This window comes from Sorghum bicolor, chromosome 8, assembly GCF_000003195.3.
Source record: "Sorghum bicolor cultivar BTx623 chromosome 8, Sorghum_bicolor_NCBIv3, whole genome shotgun sequence".
NCBI classification, from domain to species: domain Eukaryota; kingdom Viridiplantae; phylum Streptophyta; class Magnoliopsida; order Poales; family Poaceae; genus Sorghum; species Sorghum bicolor.
In genome coordinates, this window is record NC_012877.2 from 16,388,341 (window position 1) to 16,393,809 (window position 5,469).

Here is a 5,469-nt window from a genome sequence, read left to right on the forward strand (position 1 = left end):
ACGGCATTGAAAACCGTATTAGAAAGTACGCCGGCTTGGTTGATCAAAGCTCGGTTGATAGCACTGTCAACCATATCTTGAAGCTTGCCAGGATTGGCTTCGAAGGTGACCTGCCGTGGTGCCGGCAGTGCATCTTTCTGAATCACCTCGCCGCTCCTGCTTATGCTGAAAGACCTCAGGCATTGCAGCTTGAACTCTTCCATGGCTTGGGCAATAGCCTGCTTCTGCTCGTCCTTGAGATTGGCCTCCGTCACAGGGATGACGTTCTCCTGATCGAGGTCAGAGATCGACATGTTGATCTTGATCTTGAATCTGGTCCCACCGAGCGTGCCAAAAGATGTGTTGATGCAAAGCTGATCTGCAAACACAAAGGGCTAATACCCGATTCAAACTTTAAGGCGTGCCAGCCGATTTGACCTTACTATCGGCAAAGGTGATAACTCGAATACTTTAGTCCTGACAACAGCGATGCGCCCGGATGTCACGGCTAAGAGGTACTCACGCGGAACTCTAGAACACGCCGAGCTTAAGTCGACGAATTCCTAAGAACTCGTAACAAAAGGAAAAAGTATGACGAAGTCGTCGAAAAGTAGATGCTGGAATATGAGTAAAAACGTATGTTTGATTGATTGATAGATAGCTCATTACAAAGCCCTAGGGTCCATATTTATACCCTGTTCAAAGAGCTATAACTAAACACGACCAGAATTCGAATTCCAAATTACACGGAATCCGCATACAAAACGATTTAAACAAATAAGGAAATAACTCAGTTATCCCTCGTGACAAACTGAAACTCTTCCACAACCCGATCAGCAGCTTCCAGACTCCCCCTCTGTATCATCGGCAGACTCTTTCGCCACGGTCATCGGCAGACCTCCTCATCATAGTCATCGGCACAGACACATCATCACCTGTAAACTTAGTCACGTCCAACCTCTCCTTTATCGGCAACCATTCTCATCGGCAACTCATCCCGTAAACCACATACTGTCATCTTATCCTGCCACCCTGGACACGTGCCTAAAAACGGTGTCAACACATAGTTTGGTTTCATAAACGACCTAAAAAATTTTCAAATGATTTTAAAAAGTTGATACTATACATCTTGTACAAGCACGAACAACTCTCACTTAGTTATTAGGTTATATGTTAGACATGCATGTCTTTGCGAGGACGTGCATGACAATAAATAAAAAAAATAATACGTAACAAATGTAACAAGATGGTTGAAAATGTATAAGGTTGAAGCAATAATATACAAATAAAAAATTTGGTAAAAATATGAACATAGAGAAATAAAAAAAACACAAAAAAGATGGAAAAACATCAAAAAGCTCCGCCGGCAGGGTGCGGCCCGCTGCATCCCCTACCCAATCGGTCCCGCCGCCCTTTTCCCGCCCACATCCCGCCGAGGTAGAGCAAGGAAGCGCCGTCGCCACTCGCCATCTCCCCGTCGAGGCCGGCCGCGTTAGAGCAAGGTGTCCGAGGCGGTTCAAGGGAGCTCGAGCCCCACTGCTGGCGGCACCAGATGGGGGCATGCCCGCTGCTGGATTGCCCTGATTGCGCCTCCACCACGCACCGCCCGCCACGCCACCTTCCTGCCACGCCTCCACCACGGCCGTCTTGTGCTTCCCAGCAACCATGGCCAGGCTGCCGATATGTCAAGCTGCTACCCAGTGTCCATATCTGCCAGGCAACAATTCAACAGTTAATATAACCTTGTTGGATTTCCAATTTGGCGATGTCAGTTAACCATGACAAATTGGTTAACTAGTTTGATCACTGGCATCATAGTAAATGTCAGTTCTGTTGAATTGGCAGAATTGCTATCCGTTGAAATTAGTGATAAACGGCTGATAGTGTTATATTGTTACACATTTCAGGAATGTTGTGAAGAGGCGAACAATGGCTGAGACGGCGCCAAATGAAGTCTTTCTCAGTTTGGAACAAACTGATCAAACTGAAATGGTAGTCAGTTTGGCTTCTCCAACCTGACAGGGAACCATATTGCTTCTCCAACCTGATAGGGAACCATGATGGCGAACATGGATACATCGACTGCAATTTGGAACTCAAGCATTTTTGGGATGTAGAAAAGGGAAAACTCGACCGTGCTGTGACTTATGGGAGCTCAAGTTGCAAGAACAGATCCTGAAGGACTATGTTGTTATTGTAGCAGTGCGTGTAGATGTATATAATGAGTAAGATTAAGAAACAGTCAATGTAACATTTGGGAAGCATTCTGTTGCTTTTGTTATTGTAATATTTAGAAGCAGTCAATGTAACATTTGGGAAGCTGATGTATGAGGATACCTAATTTATGTTAATGTAATTCAGTTTGAAAATGCAGTATGTTAAACCAGTTTGATAACTGAGTGTCAATCTGTTAGTCCAAACAATCTTTCTCTGTGAATAGAACTTATGATAAATGAAATATGCAAGCACAGAGTTTTGTCTGTGTATACTTGAGGACCCCTTATCTTTATTTTACAGTTCACACACCATATATAATTTTCTACACAAATGACTGGAACATAACAAAGAGTACATGTCACTGCTGGAATATATTCTTGCTGGCATCCATATAGGTACTCGTCACAAATGACTGGCATCCATATATTATTTCTAGAGGAACAAATAAAAGCACAATAACAAACAAACAGAAATATATTCTTGCTGGAAAATATAATTAAAACAGAGACATGTCGCTGCTCCAGGTAGCACTTAAGTCACAATAACATAGTTCCAGACTAGAAATCAAAACAATATGTCAAGGTACAAACAAATTCAATAGAATTTGAGAAAATCATATGCAGCCTAGGGACATGACACTGGTCCATACTAGAGATCATCATCTTCATCTTCTAGGGACATGTCATCAATGCGATCATTGCCACCATCACTACAGTACTGATCTCCTGTGTCATCCTCCTCCTCATCCTCACTCTCTTCATGAATAATAGGCTACTTCTTGGTTTTTATAAGGTGTTCTAAATTTCCTTCAATTACAGTGGCTTCTCCACATTGAATATTCTGCATGGCCTCATTCTCAGCACCTGCCTGCACTACATGTTCAGTATCAGAACCATAGTCATCCTGATGCACCTCATGACTGGCCTCGTCTTTTTCAGACACATCATACATATTCCTATGTTCAAATTTCTGCACAACTCGCCAAACTTTACCTAAAGATGTGTCTTGCAGGTAAAATATCTTTTTTGATTGAGTTGCTAAGATGAAAGGATCATTCTTGTACCATAATGACTGCACATTAATGGATTTGAAATGTTCGTCATCTCGGAGGCCTCTCGTCTTGCATTCTAGATTGAACCAATCGCATCGAAATAGAACCACTGTCCGACGGGCTTGCAGATTCGAGTTATATTCCAACTCAATTACCTCTTTAAGGACTCCAAAATAGTCTACGTCTTGCCCATTATGTGTACCTCCTGTCATTACATCGCTATTTTGTGTCAGAAGGAACTTCTCACGATCCACGGTGCTATACCGCACTCCATTGACCTTGCAAGCTACACAAGTCCTAACTCGCAGATCTGGGCCACATGACAGTGCCCACAGTCCTTCTTTAACCGATTCTGGATTCTCCTTGCATTTGTTTCTAATCTGTTGCAACAAAAGCAAAGCAATCAGTTCACCAGCTACATATGGACCTACAAACCCAATGTGTAATGACTTACATGGTGCTTGAACCACTTTGCAAATCCTTTTTCAACCATTCTATCAACATCACGTACACGTTTCTCCACTAGTTTGGCCCTATACAAGCTGCATGGCAAATAAAGTTAAGTCGTAGGAATAATGTTTTTTTAAAAAAAACCAATAATAAAACTCGAACATCTAAACGATACATACTCCACATATTCCTCAACTTCATCACAATTGTTTAGCACATACCAAACTACACTAGTAGAAATATGATCATCTGTGACGTTTTGCTAGCGACGCTGGTTACTTTGGTCATGGAATGATTACATTCTATGACCAAATTTTATTCTTCGTCATAAGTTTCAAGTGACCAAGATTTGGCTTAAAGTTTTTGACAAAAATGAAAGGAACGTCACAGAACAATAGAAGATCATCGTCATTGATTATGATTCCCATGTGCTGCATTGTTTGGCGCACTTTTTTTTGAGGGTGTATGTACACCCTGAAGCCTTGACGGTTTCAGTTTTGTGGCCCAAATGGTCCTCTTATAAATTTTAATTTTCTCAAAGTGGGCCTCCAGGTGCCACTCCATAGCTTAATATTTGTGGCAAAAAATAGGCAGCAGCATGGATTTGATCCTGCGACCTAGCAGTACTCATAAACCTGAGTTACCACTGGACTAGTCCAACACTTTTGAAGGAACAATGCAGTTTATATATATACGCATTCAACTTGATAATTGAAACGTTGGGCCGTAAACTTAATGGATCAGAGATCGTTGCCCATCACCAAGGCTCGCTCGCGCAGGTAGTCCACGCAATACTCCGCGGCTCAGGACTTTTCTCGGCGGCGCACGATACTTTTTTCGGCGGCGCACCATCCTGTTCTGATCAGCATCCTACAGGATCGATGGCGTCGACGTGATCAAGGAAGTGGATGTGCGTCGACGACGTGTGCGAGTTCACCTGAGGGCGTGGACGTGCGCGTCCACCTGATCGACGGCGTGGACGTTGCGTAGGCAGAGAAGGGCGTGGACGTGCACGTCCACCTGATCGACGGCGTGGACGACGTGTGCGTTGCGACCTGATCGAGGCTTGGAGCAGGGTCGCCGGCGATCATCGCGTAGGCAGAGAAGGTTTGAATTTTTGTTATTATATGCATTAGTATTTTATTTAGTTTAATCACAGTTAGGTTGTTCATAATTTTTTTTGTCAAAACAGATGGATAGAAGTTGGGTTTTTGGGAAACAATTCACAACTGTTTATGTCAAGGGAGTTGAAGAGTTTATGAAATTTGTTAGTGAAAGGTACCCTGAAGACGAACACATTCGCTGTCCGTGCGTTAATTGTCATAATCGAAGGCTGATACATCTGTCCCAAGTAGAAACTCATCTGCACATTTATGGAATTTCACCTACATACACCAGGTGGATTCATCATGGGGAAGCTGCAGATGTTGAAATTGATGAGGGTATAGATCAGGAGGTAGAAGGACATGATCATGAGTTTGGGATACATGTGGATGAGAATGAAGATGTTTACGATGAGGATCATGGAGTACTAGAGATGATAAGAGATCTGTTTGCAACTGCAGAGGCTGATGGAGAAACACCAACATTTGCAACGGTTCTGGAAGATGCGAAGAAGACGCTCAGCCCGGGTTCTAAACATTCAAAATTTTCTTTTATGGTGAGGATGTTGTATATGAAGTCCCGTTATCGACTGTCCAATAAAGGGTTCACCGCAATGATGAAGCTGATATCAGATGGACACCCTGAGAGTGAGTTGCCAAGTTCATATG

At 43.0% G+C, this 5,469-nt stretch overlaps 1 long non-coding RNA gene across 1 annotated transcript; it reads left to right on the forward strand.

The window, feature by feature from the left end:
- LOC110429826 lies at nucleotides 1,342-2,374 on the forward strand. Its single transcript, XR_002446993.1, has 2 exons — nucleotides 1,342-1,802; nucleotides 1,887-2,374. It is a non-coding gene; the product is annotated as an uncharacterized LOC110429826 (long non-coding RNA).